This window comes from Myotis yumanensis, unplaced genomic scaffold (genome assembly GCF_028538775.1).
Source record: "Myotis yumanensis isolate MYYU_CA2020_CCGP unplaced genomic scaffold, mMyoYum1.0.hap1 SCAF_10, whole genome shotgun sequence".
Classification (NCBI taxonomy): Eukaryota; Metazoa; Chordata; class Mammalia; order Chiroptera; family Vespertilionidae; genus Myotis; species Myotis yumanensis.
In genome coordinates, this window is record NW_027223761.1 from 80271618 (window position 1) to 80293462 (window position 21845).

Genomic DNA, 21845 nt, shown 5'->3' on the forward strand with positions numbered 1-21845 from the left:
TCTATTGTACTGCTTCCCATGTATTTGTTTAAACCTTCCAACAACTTTATGAAGTAGGTACTATTATAATCATCCTACTTACTATAGAGGAATTTAAAATACACCAAACATAAGCAACTTCGCCAAGGTCAACAACTGATAAGTGGCAAAGCCAACCTTCAAACCCATGCAGTCTGGCTCAGAGGACTGTGTTCCTAACCGTGACATTTGTCCACCTCTTTCAACAAATACTTAGGTCTACTTAAGAGAGGACTTGGCTGTTATAAATGTACGTGGGGGATAAAGTAGGAGTTAATTCCAGGTTGCTTCACGGGCATGTGAAAGGACAGGGGTTCCAGCAATCAGAGCAGCAGCAGGAAGGAGCGCTATCTGCCGGACCTGAGCTTGAGCAGGGTGAGTTTGACACCTTGAGGGGTAGTGCCTATGCCATTGTGTATGGGCATCTGGAACTCAGCAAAATGAAGATTCTTGTAGTTGTCAGGATTGAGGATGTAGTTAAAACCACAGGAATGGGGACAGTCAGCATAGTCACCCAGGAAGAGTTTGGAGAAGAAGGTCAAAGTCAAGCATTAGGGACACAGTAGTGAGTGAGTCTCAGGTTAGTGCTCTGAGTGAAGAGTTAGAGAGACGCAGAAGCACCAGGGTGTGGAGTCAGGGGCTGGATACAGAGGAGGCCAAGCAAGTGTTTTCCTCCCTGGGGAGGGGCTTGAGCAGTGGTACAAATACTATAGGGGCACAGGTAGAGAAGGACAGAAAAGCAGTCACTGGACTCAAATACAGAAGACCACCAGGGACTTTTGCTAGAGTAGCTTCAGTGAAATGGTGAAAATAGTGAGTTATGGGGTGTATGGGAAGTAAAGGAGATTATATATACTATATATATATATATATATATATATATATTCTCTATATATATATATTCTATGTATATATGCATACATACACACAGTCTTCACATTTATATATGTTATATATATATGCATTTATTTATATAACATATATTCATAAATATATATATTCATGAGAAACAAGATGAACTTTAAAGTGGAATGAAACATAGTAATTAAGAAGTTTCAGGTGCGAAATTCTACAGCACATCGTCTGTATGCTGTACTGTGTGTTCACCATCCCAAGTCAAGTCTCCATCCATCACTATTTATCCCCCCTATACCCCCCTCCACCTCCCCGACTTCCCTGGGAAATCACCACACTGTTGTCATGTCCATAAGTTTTTTCTCTCCTTTTTCTCTATCCCTCTACCAGCCCATATCCCCTACCCTGACAGCTGTCAGCCTGCTCTCTATCTACAAGTCTGTCTCTATTTTGCTTGTTAGTCCATTTTGTTCATTAGATTTCACATACGGGTGAAATCATATGGTATTTGTCTTTCTCTGATTGTCTTATTTCACTCAGCAAAATGTTCTCCAGGTCCATCCATGATGTTGCAAAGGGTAAGATTTCCTTCTTTTCATGGCCAAGTGGTATTTATTCGTGTAAATGCACCACAGCTTTTTGTCCACTCATTTACTGATGGGCAATTGGGCTGCTTCCCAATCTTGGCTATTGTAAATAACACTGCAATGAACTTAGGAGTGCATATATCCTTTCAAATTAGTGTACCGGGTTTCCTGGAATAAATTCCCAGAGGTGGAATCACTAGGTCATAGGGCAGTTCCATTTTTAATTTTTTGAGGTAACTCCACACTGATTTCCACAGTGGCTGCACCAGTCTGCATTCCCACCAGCAGCGCACAATGGTTGTTTCTTTTTCTCCACATCCTTGCTAACACTTGTTTGTTTAAATTTTTTTTTGCTTGTTTGATTCGTTGATTTTAAGATGGAAGAGCCTTGAGACATTTACAGATCAATGGAAAGGAGGCAGAGAATAGAATGAAGTTGAATTTGAGGGAATAACAAAATGAAAAAGGTCCAAAGGTGATGGTAATGATGAACCTTAAACAGAAAGGCCATGTGATAATACAGATTCGCAAGCATTCTCATTGCGGGTTAGACACGGGTGCAGCTCACTCACAACTGATGGCCTTCACATTCCTTGTGAAATAGAAGCAAGAGGGCCAGGATAGCATGACTGAGAACAAGATTGGTTTGGAATATCCTCTAAGGCCGTGGTCGGCAAACTGCGGCTCGCGAGCCACATGCGGCTCTTTGGCCCCTTGAGTGTGGCTCTTCCTAAGCCTTAGGAGTACCCTAATTAAGTTAATAGCAATGTACCTACTTATATAGTTTAAGTTTAAAAAATTTGGCTCTCAAAATAAATTTCAATCATTGTACTGTTGATATTTGGCTCTGTTGACTAATGAGTTTGCCGACCACTGAGTCTAAGGGAACAGTGGGCATGACCTATCCAAAAACCACAGGAGATGTTTGCTAAACAGAATTGAAGGTCCAGTTCATCGTGGAAATTCCAAACCTCTAATGACATCAGCGTGCATGGCCATATAGCTTTCTTCAGCTTTGCTCAGCCATGCAGGTTCAGGGGCAGGGAGTGAAGACTGTAGACTGCATTTGGAAAGAGTGCCATGTAAGAAAATAGGAGCAAAGGAGTTTAAGTTGCAAGAGAATAATTCAAGAAATTACCTGTGGTTTTTTATGACGGATACGAGTGAAATTAAAATGTAATTGATAGATGGAAGGAAAATAGGGATTCATGGGACTAAAGACATCAGTGAGATTGAAGTACAATGGGAATTAGAAAGTAAAAGAGCTGGAACAGTGGTTTTGACAGAGCAGGGACACTGGATTTGTGATGTTCATGCTAAGGGCTGAGCTAGGTGAAAAGCTGTAGGTAGGATGCAGCCACAAAGGAGTGGTAGTAATGTTCTCTGGGGTGGAGAGGGTCAAGGAACTTAGAAGCAATTGTGCTGGATCAGCTCTTCCAGACTAAAATATCCCCGCAGGGCAGGGTTCAGGGGAAGCCTGCTTGGTGCCTATGGAAATGCTGTTCTATGTGAGGGTATCTCAAGGGTCTGTGTAGAATGACAGCCATTTCAGGCTTCATCCATCTCACCTCTTCTTTCCCACATGGAGTTCACTCGGCTTCCATTTCCTCTTAACTCAAGCCACACACATTCTACTGCATGGGGCTCCTTCTCCCCACATGGGGCAGCAGAATGAGACCTGTGTTCCCAGTGCCACTCCCTGCTGCTCCTGCAGACAAGCCTGGGCACCCCTTTCACTCTCAGCTCTACTGCTGATTGTTGTCAGCAACCAGCGGAAGCAAAAGCTACCAAATGTAGGAAGCTGCACAGTTTCCAGAATCTCACACTACTCCCTGAGGTGGTATCTGGGCTGTATTTTCTGCACAATGGAAGCTCATGGAATACTCTTGTCCACCTAAGAGTGGCTCAACCAACGAAATCCCTTGGATGGCCCTTACCGTCTCTCTGAGGGCAGGTCAATCCTTTCCTGTTTTATGTTATGAAACATGAAAGCAGAGAAATTTCCTAAATATAACAGACACATCTTCCCACAGCTGAAATTAAATAGAAATTGACACATGGCCTTAGTTGCTTCAGCTCTCTACTTTAAAAGAAAAAAACCATTACAGATATAGGTAATGCCCTACCTGCATCCTAGCCCCATCTCTCCACCCCATAAGTATCACTGATCTGAAGCCTGTGTCATTTCCATTCATGTTTTATGGTTTTACTATTTATTTGTGTGTCTATAAATAACACATATCCTTTTGCAAATAAGGTTCTTTTTACTCAAGTTTATGTTTTTGAGATTTATTCATCTTGATATATGTGGATCTAGTCCATTCATTGCAACTATTGTACAGTATTTCACTGCATGAATAACTCTCAGAGTCTTAGTCCCCTGATGAGGAATGGCTGGTTTCCATTTACTCGCCATCATAGGCAGTGCTGCATGAGAGCTCTTGCAACGTTCCTGTGGGCATTGACAGTCGCTGAACGTGCTAGTGTGTGGTGTGTGCTCAGGGTACACAGCAGAAGCAACATTATCATATTTTCTGTATGGTCAGAATGCGTTTCACTCTATAAGGAACTGCCAAATTACTTTCCAGGGTATTTGTATTTTTTATATTTCTCCCAGCAGTGTGTGTGAGTGCCTGTTGCTCCAATCCTTACCAACACTAGGTATTGTGACTTTTTAATTTTAGCCATCCTAATCAGTGCAAGGGTCGCTCATATGATGGCTTTAATTTGCCTTTCCCGATGACTACTGATGTTGAACATCATTTCAGGTGGTTACTGCTCATTGATGTACCTACTTTGAAAAGGGTCTTAAATTTTTTGCCCTCTTTTTATTGGGTTGCTGTCTTTTTATTAAGCTGGTGTAAGTTCTCACATATGCTAGATTAAAACTCTTTGTAGGATCTATATATATTGAGAATATTTTCTTCTAGTCTGAGACTTACCTTTACATTTTCCTAATGGTGTACTTTAAAAAGCAGAAGTTTTTAATCTTACTTTAGCAACTTTTTACCTTGAGGCTTTGCACATTTGGTGTTTTATGTAAGAAATCTTTGTCTATCTTGAAGTCATAAAGATTTTCTCCTACATTTTCTTTTAGAAGTTTTGTGGTTTTAGGTTCTATGCTTAGGTCTATATGACCTATATTTTATAAGGGTAAAAGTTTACTTTTATTTCCCCTATGGATATCCAGTTATTCCAACATAATTTATTAAAAAGAATTTTCCTTCCCCATTGATATACCTTGTCACCTTTATTGAAGACCAATTTGCCATACATATGGAGGACTATTTCAGGATTTATTCTGTTCCATTGATCCTATAAATCTGTCCTTATATGAATACCTCTATATTACTATAGCTTTGTAGTAAGTCTTGAAGTCAGGTAATATAAATCTTTCAATTCTGTTCATCTTTTTCAAACATATTTTGACTAGCCCAGATCCATTACATTTCCATATAGATTTTAGAATCAGCATGCCAATTTCTACAAAAAGAAGTCTGCTGAAATTTTGATAGAAATTGCTTGAATTTATAGATTAAATTGGAGAGTAACTGACAACTTAACAATATTGAATCTACTGATTCATGAATACTATTTGGTGTTTTATGTAAGAAATCTTTGTCTATATCAAAGTCATAAAGCTTTTCTGACATTTATTTGGATCTTTTAAATGTTCTCTTAGCAAATGGCAGCAGAGTAACCGAATGCTACACCGGCATGCAACCAGGACCAAACTGGGATTACAACTAAAACACACACAAAACTACCTTGAATAATCAACTGAAGACTAGCTGGAGAGAACCCTGATAACTAAGGACAGGAAGTGGAGACCTCAGAGAGACTGGTGTGCTAGAAAGGGGAAGAAAGTGAGCAAGAGACAGAGATCATGTTTGAAGAAATAATGGCAGAAAATGTTCCTAGCCTGGTGAAGGAAAAAGTCACACAAGTTCAGGAGGAACATAGAGTCCCAAGCAAGAAGAACCCAAATAGGGCCATGGTCAGACACATTATAATTATAATGCCAAAAATTAAAGACAAAGGCAGAATTTTAAAGGCAGCAATGGAAAAACAATTTGTTACCTATAAAGGAGCTCCCATAAAGCTATCAACTTATTTCTCATCAGAAATCTACAGGACAGAAGGGAATGGCATGAAGTACTCAAGGTAATGAATAGTAAAGATCTGAAACCAAGATTACTATAACCAGCAAGGCTATCAGTCAAAATAGATGTTGATATAAAGAGATTCCCAGACAAATAAAAAGGCTAAAGGAGTTTATCGCCATCAAGCCAGCAAGCCAGCATTGAAAGAAATGCTAAAGGGACTGCTATAATGAGAAGAAGAAATAGAGAGGAAAAACCTAGGCATACAGAATTAAAATGGCAATAAATAAGTGCCTATCAATAATGACCTTAAGCGTAAATTGGATTAAATGATCCAATCAAAAGACATAGTGTAGCTGAATGGATACAAAAACATGACCCAAGTATATGCTGTGTACAAGAGACCCATCTGAGAACACAAAACTCACACAGGTTGAGAGTGAAGGGATGGAAATTTTTTTTCCATGCAAATGGAAATGAAATAAAAGCTGGGGTAGCAATACTCATATTTGACAAAATAGATTTCCAAATGAAGGCTTCAGAAGAGACAACAAAGGTCACTACATAATACTAAAGGGATCGATCCAAAAAGAGGATATAACCTGGCAAACATATATGCACACACTATAACAGCACCTAAATATATAGAAAAAAACTTCTAGGGGACTTTAAGGGAGAGATCAACAACAATACAGTCATAGTAGGGGACTTTAACAGCTTACTGACTCTACTGGATAGATCTTCCAGACAAAAAGCTACTAAGGAAATAGTGGCTCTAAAGCATACACTGGATCAGATGGATTTAATTAAAATTTATAGAACATTTCACCCCAAAGCAGCAGAATATACATTTTTCTCAAGTACACATGGGTCGTTCTCAAAGATAGACCACATGCTAGGATAAAAAACAAGTCTCTACAAATTCAATCAGGTTAAAATAATATTAACCATTTTCTCAGATCACAGTGGAATGAAATTAGAAATCAACTACAGTAAAACTCCCCAAAACATTCAAACACATGGAGGCTGAATATTAAACAATGAATGGGTTAGCAATGAGATCAAGGAAGAAATTAAAAACTTCCTGGAAACAAATGAAAGTGAACACAAAACAACCCCAAATCTTTGGGACACAGCAAAAGCAGCTCTGAGAAGGAAGTTCATAGCACTACAGGCCTACCTCAAAACACAAGAAGAATTAATAATAAACTATTTAACCCTACAACTTAAAGAATTAGAAAGAGAACAACAAGAAAAGCCCAGAGTAAGTAAAAGGAAGGAAATAATAAAGACTAGAGCAGAAATAAATGACATAGAGACTAAAAAAAACAATACAAAAGATCAATAAAACCTGGTTCTTTGAAAAGATAGACAGGATTGGTGAACCATTAGACAGACTCAGGAAGAAACAGAGCGAGGACACAAGTAAATAAAATCAGAACAAAAGCTGAGAAGTAACAACTGACACCACAGAAATACAAAGGATTATAAAAAAACTAGAGGCACAGTGCATGAAAATCATTCAGGAGTAGGGGCCCTAGGCCTGGCTGGCGATCAAGGCCAATCAGGTTCCCCGCTTTGCCACCTACCCACTTCCCCACCTCCCCACTTCCCTGCCTCCCTGCTTCCTCCTTCCCTCACTCCCTCAGTGCCTCGATGCCACCGCTGGTCACCCACCATGTCCACACTGCCCTCTAGTGGTAGCGCACATCATAGCGAGCCATCAAACTCCTGGTCTTCTGGTTGAACTCCTGAGGGGACACTTTGTATATTAGCCTTTTATATATATAGGTACTATGAACAACTATATGCCAACAAGCTGGACAACCTGAAAGAAATGGACAAATTCCTAGAAATATATAATCTCCTAAAACTGAATCAGGAAGAATCAGAAAACCTGAATAGGCCAACAACAACTGATGAAATAGAAGCAGTAATAAATAAATAAATAAATAATCAGCAAACAAAAGCCCTGGTCCAGATGGCTTCACAAGGGAGTTTTACCAAACATTCAAAGAAGAACTAACACCTATACTCCTCAAACTATTTCAAAAAATCCAAGAGGAAGGAACACTTCCAAGTTCTTTTTATGAGGCCAGCATTATCCTAATTCCAAAACCAGATAAAAACACTGGAAAGAAAGAGAATTACAGGCCAATATTTCTGATGAACATAGATGCTAAAATGCTCAACAAAATATCAGCAAATCAGATCAAGCAATATATTAAAAAGATCATACACCATGACTAAGTGGGATTAATTCCAGGGATTCAAGGCTGGTGCAATATCCACAAATTAATAACTATGATATATCGCATAAACAAATTGAAAGACAAAAATAACATGACCATATCAATAGCTGCAGAAAAAGCATTTGAGAGAATCCAACACCCATCCTATATAATAAAAGTCTAATATGCTAAGTGTTCGGTTGACTGGTCGGCTGATCAACCAATCAAAGTGTAATATGCTAATGATATGCTAAGGCTGCTCAACCACTCGCTATAATGTGCACTGACCATGAGGGGGCAGGCAGTCGACCAGTCACTATGACATGCACTGACCACCAGGGGGCAGATGCTCTGACTGGTAGGTTAGCTTGCTGCTGGGGTCTGGCCAATCGGGACTGAGCGAGCTGGGCCGGACACACCCTAGAGCCCTCCCACCGTCCCTCCCCAGCTGGCCAACCTCCCGCATCACTCCCGGCCCTGATCATGCATCTGTGGGGTCCCTTGGCCTGGCCTGTGCCCTCTCACAATCTGGGACCCCTCAGGGAATGTCAGAGAGCCAGTTTTGTCCAGATCCCACAGGCCAGGCCAAGGGCCTCCGCTGGTGCACGGATTCGTGCACTGGGCCTCTAGTTTTTGATAAAAACTCTCAGCAAAATGGGAATAGAGGGAGCATATCTCAACATGATAAAGGCCATTTATGACAAACCTACATAGAACATCATACTCAATGAGCAAAAACTAATACCATTTCCCCTAAGAACAGGAACAAGACAGGGATATCTACTTTCACCACTCTTATTCAACATAGTACTGGAAGTCCTACCCATAGCAAACAGACAAAAAGAAGAAATAAAAGACATCCAAACTGGAAAAGAAGAAGCAAAACTCTCATTATTTGCAGATGACATGATATTGTACATAGAAAACCCTAAAGACTCCACCAAAAAACAACTAGATTTAATAAATGAATTTGGTAATGCAGCAAGATACAAAATCAACACCCCAAACTCGATGGCTTTTTTATACACCAGTAATGAATTCTCAGAAAGAGAAACTAAACAAAAAAATCCCATTTACCATTTCACACAAAAAAAATTAAGCTTAAACTTAACCAAGGAGGTCAAAGGCCTATACTGGTAAAACTGCAGGACATTAAAAAAAGAGATAGAGGATGATGTAAACAAGTGGAAGAATATACTGTATTCATTGATTGGTAGAATTAACATCATTAAAATGTCCATACTACCCAAGGCCATCTACAGATTCAATGCAATTCCCCTATTAAAATACCAATAGCATATTTCACAGATCTAGAACACATACTCCAAAATTTATATGCAACCAAAAAAAAAAATAATAATAAGACCCTGAATAGCCACAGCAATCTTGAGAAAGAAGAACAAAGTTGGAGGAATCACAATACCAGATATCAAGTTATACTACAAAGCCATTGTAATAAAAAAAGCCTGCTACTGGCACAAGAACAGGCATATAGATCAATGGAACAAAACAGAGACCCCAGAAATCAACCCAATCCATTACACTCAATTAATATTGACAAAGGAGGCAAGAACATACAATGGAGTGAAGACAGTCTCTTCAATAAATGGTGTTGAGAAAATTGGACAGATACATGCAAAAAAATAAAACTATACCACCAACTTACACCATACACAATAACAAACTCAAAATGGATAAAATACTTAAATATAAGTCAGGAAAACATAAAAATCTTAGAAGAAAACATAGGCAGCAAAATCTCAAACATCTTTCATAGCAATATGTTTACAGATACATCTCCTAGGGCCATGGTCGGCAAACTGCGGCTTGTGAGCCACATGCGGCTCTTTGGCCCCTTGAATGTGGCTCTTCCACAAAATACCATGTGCGGGCATACATATGGTGCGATTGAAACTTCGTGGCCCATGCGCAGAAGTCGGTTTTCAGCCTGGGAGAGTCTATTTTGAAGAAGTACTGTTGATATTTGGCTCTGTTGACTAATGAGTTTGTCGACCACTGTTCTAGGGCAAAGGAAACTAAGAAGAAAATAAACAAATGGTACTACATCAAAATAAAAAGCTTCTACACAGCAGAAGAAACCATCAGTAAAACAAAAAGGGAGCCCACTGCAGGGGAGAAGATATTTGGCAATGATACATCTGATAAAGGGTTAATGTCCAAAATATATAAGGAACTCATACAACTTAACAAAAGGAAGACAAACAATCCAATTGAAAAATGGGCAAAAGACCTAAATCGACATTTCTCCAAAGTGGACATACAGATGGCCAAGAGACATATGAAAAAATGCTCAGTCACTGATCATCAGAGAGATGCAAATTAAAATAACAATGAGGTATCACCTCACACTTGTCAGAATGGCTACCATCAATAAATCAACAAATGACAAGTGCTGGCGAAGATGTGGAGAAAATGGAGCCCTAGTACACTGCTGGTGGGAATGCAGCCATTATGGAAAACAGTATGGAATTTCTTCAAAAAATTAAATATAGAACTGCCATTTGATCCAGTGATCCCACTTCTAGGAATACATCCTAAGAAACCCAAAACACCAATCAGAAAAAAACATGCACCCCTATGTTCATAGCAGCACAATTTACATTAGCTAAGATGTGGAAATAGCCCAAGTGCCCATCAGTAGATGAGTAGATAAAAGAGCTGTGGTATATTTACACCATGGAATACTTTGCAGCAGTAAAAATGACCTCTTACCCTTTGAGATAGCATGGAGTGACCTGGAGAGTATTATGCTAAGTGAAATAAGCCAGTTGGAGAAAGACAAGTATCACATGATCTCACTCATATGTGAAATCTATTGAACAAAATCAACTGATGAGTGGAGTGGACCCAGAGATGTAGAAGCAAGGAACAGACTGAGAAATCTCAGAGGGAAGGTGGGGGGAGGGGAGGGTGGGTGGGTGGGAAGTGATCAACCAAAGACCTTGTATGCATATATGCATAACCCATGGACACAGATAATAGGGTTGTGAAGGCCTGGGATGGGGGGCCAGGGGTGGGCTAGAAGGGCCAATGGGGGGAAAAAGAGACATATGTAATAGTTTCAACAATACAAATTTACAAATTAGCATGGTACTGATCTTGCACATACATAATTTTCATATTTTTGATATAATTATTAATTATAGTGTTTCTTATTCTACTTTTAAATTGTTTATTGCTAACATAAAAATACAACTGATATATGTATATTTTCTTTGTATCCTTTAAACTTCTAAAGGTAGTTATTTATTTTGTAGCTTTTATTGTAGACTAGAGGCCCGGTGCCCAAATTCGTGCACGAGTGGGGGGTCCCTCAGTCTGGCTGGTGATCAGGGCCAATCGGGGCTGCTGGCTGCAGGGAGGGACTGCAGTAGGTTGGCTGTGGGATTGAACTGACCACCAGGGGGCAGCTCCTGCATTGAGTATCTGCCCCCTGGTGGCCAGTGCGCATCATAGCTACCAGCTGGTTGGTCATCTGGTAAATTCCTTATATATGTAAATTCCTTGGAATTTTCTGTATACATTATAATGTCATCTGCAAATAAAATGATTACTTCCTTCATTTCAATCTGCAATGTCTTTAAAAAGTTTTATTGAGGTATAATTGACATAAACAAACTACTCTTATTTGAAGTGTACAATATGATAAGTTTTTACACATGTATACAATCATGAAGCTATTGCCAAAATCAAGAACATTAAACATAGTCAAATCCCCAGAAGTTTTCTCATGCTTCTGTGTATTCTTCCACCCATCGCCATCCCTCACAGCTGACTACTGATCTTCTCTCTATCAGTATAAATTAGTCTGCATTTTCTGAAGTTTAATATAACTGCAGCATATAGTACAAACTTCTGTTTAGTCTGGCTTCTTCATTAAACATAAGTATTTTAAGATTCATCCATATTTTTGCATATATCAATAGATCTTCCCTTTTCATTGCTGAGTAGGATTCTATTTTATACCATAAACTTTTCTCCTATGTTTTCTTTTAGAAATTTTACAATTAAACATGCTAAAGTTTTGGCTTTATACTTAGGACTAGTACACATTTTGAATAAACTTTGTATATGGTGCAAGATTTGGATCAAAATTCATTTTTTTCACATATAGATATTCAAATGTTCTGTCGTTTGTTTCTCCATTAAATTGCAATTGCAACATTGTGAAAAAATCAGTTGTGCCTGCAAGTATGAATCTATTTCTGGACTCTAATCTAGCAGTTGGATCTATTTGTCTATCTTTGTACCAATACCACGGTATCTTGATTACTGTAGTTTTAGAATATGATTTGAAATCAGGCAGTATTAGTCACCCAACTTTGTTCCTTTTCAAAGTTGCTTTGGCTATTTCATGTCTTGTGAATTTCCATATTAATTTTAGAATAATTCTTTAAAAAATCACTGATATTTTTATTTATATGGCATTAAATCTACAAATCTATTTGGGGAGAATTGATATTTTAATAATGTGCAACCCATGAACAAGGTACATTGCTCCATTTAATTTCTTTTAGTAATGTTTTGTGGGTTTCAGTATACAGATTTTGCACATCTTTTGTCAGCTTTTTCCATTTCACTTTTTAAAATACAGTTGTAAAGAATATGTATTTTAAATTTCAGCTTTCATTTGTCTTACTAGCATATGTGAGTATAATTGATTTGTGTATATTGATCTTGTACCCTTCAATTTTTCCAAACTCACTTATGAATTCTAGATCCTCCATATCTCTGTATATAAAAGGCTAAGTGACCAACCGTCCGTCTGTCCAACCATCTGACCATCCAACTGACCGACCAGCCAGTACATATGACGCACACTGGCAATTTACAAATAAATGTTGACTCACTCATGCATGATACATATAAAGCTTTCGCTGGCGCCAATTGCACTTATGTGTTTCGATCTGTCATTGTCGAGGGTGAATTTGGTTGTTTTTGTTGACATTCTGAAGCTGAAAGAAAGTGGCGTCATGCACAGAATATGTCTGAAGACCAACTATTGGCACAATGTACCTCTGAAGTTGAAAGAAAGCAACATCATCGTCAGAATATGTCTGAAGAATAGCTATTGGCACAATGTACCTCTGAAGCTGAAAAAAGCCGGCGGCGTCGACAGAATGTATCTGAAGACCAACTATTGGCACAACTATTGACACTTTATTGTAGAGAAAGGGTGAATAGCAATATTAAAATACGTGTTCTAATTAATTTCCTTTCAATGTGCACGAATCCATGCACTGGGCCACTAGTAGATAATAATGTCCTATACAAATAAAGATTCTTCCTTTCCAAACTGAATGCCTTTTTTCGCTCTTGCTTTTTATACTGGCTAGAACTTCTAGTTGAGTAGGAGTGATGAGAGTGGACATCCTTGTGCTGTTCCTCATCTTAGGAGAAAAGCCTTTAGTCTTTTGCCATTAAGCATGTTAGCTGTTTTTCATAAATGTTTTTTGACATTTTGATGAAAGCCCAATTTTTATTCCTTAGTTTTCTCAATTTTATCAGAAATGGATATGATAATTTGTCAAGGACTTTTACTGTATTTTTTGAGATCATATGGCTTTTATTTTTTAGTTTGTTAATATAGATTATACTAATTGATTTTCAAATCTTAAACCAACCTTGCATTCATAAAATAAACTTTACTTGACCATATGTTTTGCTTTTTAGTATATGTTATTGGATTTGATTTGCTACAATGTTATTGCACCTATGTTCTGATATTAGAATGTAGTTTTATTTCTTTGTGTTATCTTTATCTGGTTTTGTTATCAGAGTAATGCTGGCCTTGCAAAATAAGTTGGGATATATTACCTCTTTTTCAATTTTCTTAAATATTTTGTGTGAAATTAGTATTCTTAAATGTTTCATAGAATAAAACCAATTAAGCCACCTAGTTTTGGAGTTTTCTTTTTAGAAACGTTTTAAACTACAAATTCAGGTACTTTTATAAATATAGAGCTAGTCACATTTTCTATTTCATCTTGAATAAGCATTAGCAGTTCTTGTCTTTCATTGGATTTTTTTTTTCATTTCATCCAACTTGTAGAATTTATGTATATATTTATTTCAGAGAGGGAGAAAGAGAAACATCAGTGATGGGAGAGAATCATTGATTGGCTGCCTTTTGTAAGCCCTGACACTGGGGATCGAGCCTACAACCTGGGCATGTGCCCTGACAGGTAATCAAACCTCAACCTCCTGGTTCATAGGTCGACACTCAATCACTGAGCCATACTGGCCAGGCCAACTTGTAGAATTTATTAGCATAAAGTTATTCATAATATTTCATTATTATCATTTTAATATCTATAATGTTTTAATTGCCAATATTATTAATTTGTATACACTGTTTTGTCTGTTCAGTCTGACTAGAGGTATATAGAAAATATATTTTTTAAAGTTTTATTTTATTATTATTATTTTTAAAATTGAATCTTTATTGTTGAAAACATTACATATGTTTCTTTTTTCCCTCCATTGGTCCTTTGTAACCTGCCCCCACTGCCCGCCCCAGGCCTTCGTCACCCTATTGTCTGTGTCCATGAGTTATGCATATATGGAAAACAGTATGGAGTTTCCTCAAAAAATTAAATATGGAACTGCCATTTGACCCAGTGATCCCACTTCTAGGAATATATCCTAAGAAACACAAAGCACAATCAGAAAGGATGTATGCACCCCTATGTTCACAGCAGCACAATTTATAATAGCTAAGATCTGGAAACAGCCCAAATGCCCATCAGTAGATGAGTGGATAAAAAGTTGTGGTACATTTACATCATGGAATACTATGCAGCAGTAAAAAAGAAGGATCTCTTAATCTTTGAGACAGCATGGTGGGACCTGGAGAGTATCATGCTAAGTGAAATAAGCCAGACAGAGAAAGACACATATTACATGAACTCACTCATTCATATGTGGAATCTAATGAACAAAATAAATGATGAACAAATTAGATCCAGAAACATAGAAGAATAGAACACACTGTGGAACCACAGAGGGAAGGCCAGGGAGGGTGGGTAGGTGGGAAGAGATCATAAAAGATATTTCTTTGGTCTTTTGAAAATATCTAGTTTTGATTTTGTTGATTTTCACTATTTTTTATTTATTTTTCTTTAATTTTTTAAAATTAAATCTTTATTGTTCAGATTATTACATTAGTTACTCTTTTTTTTCCCACCATAACTCCTCTCCACTCAGTTCCCACCCCACCCACCGCCCTCACTCCCCACCCACTGTCCTAATCCATAGGTGCATGATTATTGTCCAATCTCTTCACTCACCCCCCACATCCCTTCCCCCCCACCAAGAATAGTCAGTCCATTCCCATTCTATGTACCTGATTCTATTACAATCACCAGTTCATACTGTTCATCAGATTATTTATTCACTTGATTTTTAGATTCACTTGATAGATGTGTATTTGTTGTTCACAATTTGTATCTTTACCTTTTTCTTCTTCTTCCTCTTCTTAAAGGATACCTTTCAGCATTTCATATAATACTGGTTTGGTGGTGATGAACTCCTTTAGCTTTTCCTTATCTGTGAAGCTCTTTATCTGTACCTCAATTCTGAATGATAGCTTTGCTGGATAAAGTAATCTTGGTTGTAGGTTCTTGGCATTCATCACTTTGAATATTTCTTGCCACTCCCTTCTGGCCTGCAAAGTTTCTGTTGAGAAATCAGCTGACAGTCGTATGGGTACTCCCTTGTAGGTAACTGATTTTCTTTCTCTTGCTGCTTTTAGGATTCTCTCTTTGTCTTTTGCTCTTGGCATTTTAATTATGATGTGTCTTGATGTGGTCCTCTTTGGATTCCTTTTGTTTGGGGTTCTCTGTGCTTCCTGGACTTGTAAGTCTATTTCTTTCACCAGGTAGGGGAAGTTTTCTGTCATTATTTCTTCAAATAGGTTTTCAATATCTTGCTCTCTCTCTTCTTCTGGCACCCCTATGATTCGGATGTTGGTACGCTTGAAGCTGTCCCAGAGGCTCCTTACACTATCTTTGTATTTTTGGATTCTTTTTTCATTTTGCTTTTCCGGTTGGGTGTTTTTTGCTTCTTCATATTTCAAATCTTTGACTTGATTCTTGCAATCCTCTGGTCTGCTGTTGGGAGTCTGTATAATATTCTTTATTTCAGTCAGTGTATGCTTAATTTCTAGTTGGTTCTTTATCACAACATCGAGGGTTTCACCAGTCTTCTTGAAGATCTCACTACATTTATCTGCGGCTTCTAGACAGTTCTTTAAAGACCTTAAAAGTGTGGTTTTGAACTCTATATCCAGCAATTTGCTTTCCTCCAATTCTGTCGTTTGTGTCCTGTTTCTTTGTCTTGGCATTTTTTATGCTTCGCTGTGTTGATAGAGTGCCTTTCTGTGCTAAGTGTCCCAATTACCTGAGGTAGACACTCTTGGTGCACCCCCTTGTGGGCTGTGTGCACAGTCTTGTTGTAATTAAGCCTTGATTGTTGTAGTTATCACTGGGAGGAATTGACCTCCAGGCCAATTGGCTGTGAGAATCAGCTGTGTCTGCAGTGGGAGAACTTCTGTGCTGGAGACACCCCTCTGGGGCTTGACTTACTTTGATGGGGCTTTGGTGCTCACTGAGTCTGCCCCCTGAGTGTGTCTTTTATGGTTCCATGGAGCTGCAAACTGGATGGTCCCACTCTGACTTCTGGGCTTCCTGGCTCCTGGATCTCTAGGGAGGTGCTAATCTAGCCTTTGCCTGAGGCTATCCAACAAAAGTCTCCCTGCAGGGCTTGGGCGGGGCAGGTCCCACGGGATCAACAGGGCGGGATTAGCAATTATGGCTGCTCTCAGTCTTGCCCTCAGAGGCTCTGCTTCTCAGTGTCCCATTAATCGCTGCAAGTCCCTCGGAGAAAAAGCTGCCCTCGGGTTCTGACCGATGCCAGACAGTCCCGCTTCTCCCGTATGAGTCTGGGTCCCTAGAGACTCGCCCGGAATTGGAGCTCAGAGCCTGAGACTCCCTCCAGATTGAAAACGACAACCACGCCCTCAGCCGCCAGCCCGCTCTGCACGCACCTCCGCACCTTAGTATTTCACCTCCACACTGCGCCTCCTCTGATTCTCGGTATGCTTTTCTCTTTCCTTCTAGTTGTAGAATTTCCACTCAGCCAGCCTTCCTGTGGTTCTGGATGATGTCCGTTCTGTCTTTTAGTTGTATTTTTGAAGTGGTTGTGCGAGGCAGCAATCTCCGGTGTTTACCTATGCCGCCATCTTGGTTTCTCCGATTTTCACTATTTTTGTTCTATTTTTCTATTTCATTAATTTCTGTTCTGATCTTTAGTATTATTTTCTTTTTGTATGAGTTTAACTTGCTATTATTGTTTCTAGCTTTTTAAGGTGGAATTTTGGATGATTGATTGGAGACTTCCTTGTTTTCTAATATATGCACTTTAGCATTATAAATTTCCCTTAAAGTGCTGCTTTATCTATATCCCATACATTTTGTATGATGTGTTTTCATTTTCCTTTAGTTAAGAATACTTTCTTGCTGAAACCGGTTTGGCTCAGTGGATAGAGCGTCGGCCTGTGGACTGATAGGTCCCAGGTTCGATTCCGGTCAAGGGCATGTACCTGGGTTGTGGGCACATCCCCCGTAGGAGATGTGCAGGAGGCAGCTTATCGATGGTTCTCTCTCATCGATGTTTCTAACTCTCTATCTCTCTCCCTTCCTCTCTGTAAAAAAATCAATAAAATATATTTGAAAAAAAAAAGAATACTTTCTAATTCTTCTTTTAATTTTGTATTTGACCTATGGGTTATTTAGGAGAATCTTATTTAGTTTCTACTAGTAAATATTTGGGGACTTTTAGATCTATTTCTGTTGTTTTCTACTATAAGAATTCTTTGGACAGGGAACATGTTTTGTATGTCTTGAATTCTTTCAAACTTTTGAGGCCTTTTATGGCTTAGAATATGGTTTATCTTGTGAACCATCTCTGTGCACTTCAAAAGAATTTGTGTTTTGCTGTTTGGAGGCAAAGTGTTTTATAACTGTCAATTAGGTCAGATTTTGTACATTCTTACTTGCTGTCTATTTATCCTGTCAGTAAATTATAAAGTGGTATCGAGAACTTGGGGTGCTCTCTCTGTGCAGCTCTCTCCCCTTCAATAGCTTATCTTGCACCTCTAGCTACTCTGGTCTGTTCAGATTACCAGCTCCATCTCTAACTTCTGGCCTCTCCCTAGATTTTCTGTTCTTGCTTGGAAATTCTCAAGCAGGAAGAGAGTGCAACTGCAGGGCCCATGCTGTTTGTTTTGCTCACGGACATCACTCTTGTTTGTTGCCTAATGTCCAGTGTCTTGAAAACTGATGTTTTACATATTTTTTAAGTTTTTTGGTTGTTTCAGGTGGAGAGTGAAACCAGTTACTGTTATGCCTGTTTGGCTGGAAGCAGACATCCTGGATGCCATCCATTTGTTTGCTTCTGTGTGCCTTATTGCAGTGGCTGAGACATTCAGTAAGTACAATGTTAAATAGAGGTGGCAGTTGTGACTATTTTTATTTCATTCCTAATATAAGAGGAGAAGTATTCTGTTTTTCACCATTAAGTATCATGTTAGCTGTAAGGTTTTCACAGGTGACTTTTTGGCGGTTGAGAAAGTTCTCTATTTTTAGTATGCTCTGAGTTATTAATTTTTCATAAATGGCTGTTGAATTTCAGCAAATGCATTTTCTTGCATCTGTTAAAATGATCATTTTTTTCTCATGTAATCTGATATTTTGGTGAACTGCATTTATTAATTTTCAAATGATAAACCAATTTTGCATTCATGATTCATGATCTTTTTATCTATTCAATGTGCTAATATTTTGTTTGTGATTCTTGCATCTATGTTTTTGAGGGAATATGGTCTGTAGTTTTCTTTTCTTGTAAAGTTTTGCCTGGTTTTCTTTATCAAAATTATTCTGCCATATAAAATTAGTTAGAAAGTGTTTCCTCTTATATTTTCTGGAAGTGTCTTGTGGTATTGGTTTAATTATGTCTTCCTTAAATATTTATTCAAATCTACCTGTGAAATCAATGGGCTTGGAGTTATTCTTTATGGGAAAGCTTTTAATTGCAAATTCAATTTTTTAAAATAAATGACACTTCAGATTTTCTATTTCATCTTGGGTTAATTAATAATTTGTGTCTTTTAAATAATTTTCTATCTATCTAAGTCATTTAGTAGCATAAACTCATTTCTATTATTCTCTTATTTTCTTTTCAATGTCTATAAGATCTATAGTGTTGTTCTTTCTTTCATTCCTATTATTGGTGATTTGTGTCTTCTCGTTTTTTTTCTAATTGATCTAGCTAAAAGTTTGTCAATTGCATTGATCTTTTAAAAGAACCAGTTTTTTGTTTCATTGATTTTCTTCAGTTATTTATTCATTTCCTATTTTGTTGATTTCTACTCTTATCTTTAATATTTCCTTCCTTCTCCCCACCAGGGGTTTAATTTGCTCATCTCCCACTCCTCTTTATTCCTTCAGCTAGAAACAGAAAGAATTCATTTGGGACCTTTCTCTTTTACTAACGTAAGCACTTAAAGGTATAGATTTCCACTGCTTAAACACTATTTCACAGTTAATTTTTTTAAATTAAACCTTTATTGTTCAGATTATTACATTGGTTCCTCTTTTTTCCCACCATAACTCCCCTCTATCCAGTTCCCACCCCACCCTCCGCCTTCACTCCCCACCCACTGTCCTCATCCATAGGTGCACGATTATTATCCAATCTCTTCCAGCACCCCCCATCCCCCTTTCCCCCCCAAGAATAGTCAGTCCATTCTCTTTCTATGTCCCTGATTCTATTATAATCACCAGTTCATACTGTTCATCAGATTATTTATTCACTTGATTTTTAGATTCACTTGTTGATAGATGTGTATTTGTTGTTCACAATTTGTATCTTTACCTTTTTCTTCTTCTTCCTCTTCTTAAAGGATACCTTTCAGCATTTCATATAATACTGGTTTGGTGGTGATGAACTCCTTTAGCTTTTCCTTATCTGTGAAGCTCTTTATCTGACCTTCAATTCTGAATGATAGCTTTGCTGGATAAAGTAATCTTGGTTGTAGGTTCTTGGCATTCATCACTTTGAATATTTCTTGCCACTCCCTTCTGGCCTGCAAAGTTTCTGTTGAGAAATCAGCTGACAGTACAGTCATATGGGTACTCCTTGTAGGTAACTGACTTTCTTTCTCTTGCTGCTTTTAGGATACTCTCTTTGTCTTTTGCTCTTGGCATTTTAATTATGATGTGTCTTGATGTGGTCCTCTTTGGATTCCTTTTGTTTGGGGTTCTCTGTGCTTCCTGGACTTGTAAGTCTATTTCTTTCACCAGGTAGGGGAAGTTTTCTGTCATTATTTCTTCAAATAGGTTTTCAATATCTTGCTCTCTCTCTTCTTCTGGCACCCCTATGATTCGGATGTTGGTACGCTTGAAGCTGTCCCAGAGGCTCCTTACACTATCTTTGTATTTTTGGATTCTTTTTTCATTTTGCTTTTCCGGTTGGGTGTTTTTTGCTTTTTCATATTTCAAATCTTTGACTTGATTCTTGCAATCCTCTGGTCTGCTGTTGGGAGTCTGTACAATATTCTTTATTTCAGTCAGTGTATGCTTAATTTCTAGTTGGTCCTTTACCACAACATTGAGGGTCTCATTAGATTTCTTGAGGGTCTCATTAAGTTTATGGGCGGTTTCTAGAAAATTCTTGAAAAACCTTAAAAGTGTGGTTTTGAACTCTATATCCAGTAGTTTGCTTTCCTCCATTTCTGTCATTTGTGTCCTGTTTCTTTGTCTCGGCATTTTTGTGCTTCACTGTGTCGATAGAGTGGCTTTCTATGCTAAGTGTCCTAATTACCTGAGGTAGACACTCTTGGTGCACCCCCTTGTGGGCTGTGTGCACAATCTTGTTGTAGTTAAGCCTTAATTATTGTAGGTAAAACTGGGAGGATTTGACCTCCAGGCCAATTGGCTGTGAGAATCAGCTGTGTCTATGGTGGGAGAACTTCTGTGCTGAAGACACCCTTATGGGGCAAGACTTGCTTCAGTGGGGCTTTGGTGCTCACTGAGTCTGCCCCCTGAGTGTGTCCCTTATAGATCTGAGGAGTTGTAATTGGATGGTCCCACTCTGACCACTGGTTACACTGGCTCTTGGATCTAAGGAGGTGCTAATCTAGTTTTTGCCTAAGGCTACTCAGCAGAAGCCAGCTGTAAAGCAATGCAAGTTGCCCTGGGGCCTCGGGGAAGCTGCAGTTTGTTAAGTTATTTTCAGATTACAAAGGGATGGTGCCTTTTATATTCGAAAGCCTCCGTGCACGGCTTGGGCGGGGTGGGGTCCCAGGGGATCAACAGGGCGGGCCGAGCGAGCGAGCAGTATGGCTGCTCTCAGTCCTGCCTTCAGAGGTTCTGGCAATCGCCATGAGTGCCTCCGAGAGAAAGCTGCCCTCGAGTTCCGACCGATGCCAGACAGTCCCCTTTCTCCCGTATGAGTCTGGGTCCCCAGAGACTCACCCGGAACTGGAGCTCAGAGCCTGAGACTCCCTCCCGATTGAAAAAGACAATCGTGTCCTCAGCCACCAGCCCTCTCCGCATGCACCTCCGCACCTTTGTATTTACTTCAGCACCGCACCTCCTCTGAGCCTCGGTATGCTTTTCTCTTTCCTTTTAGTTGTAGAAATTCCACTCAGCCAGTCTTCCTGTGGTTCTGGATGATGTCCGTTCTGTCTTTTAGTTGTATTTTTGAAGTGGTTGTGCGAGGCAGCAATCTCTGGTGTTTACCTATGCCGCCATCTTGGTGTCTCCTCTATTTCACAGTTATTAAAGTCATGTTTACTGAGGTGTCCTTTATACACAGCAAAATTGACACTTTTTTTGTATCCAGTCTATGCATTTTTCAAATTTATACGGTCATGTAACACCATCAATCAAATTACAGAATGTTTCAGTCACTCTAAAAGTTTCCTTATTCTTATTTGTAGTTGACTTTCTTCATTTACCCCTAGTCCC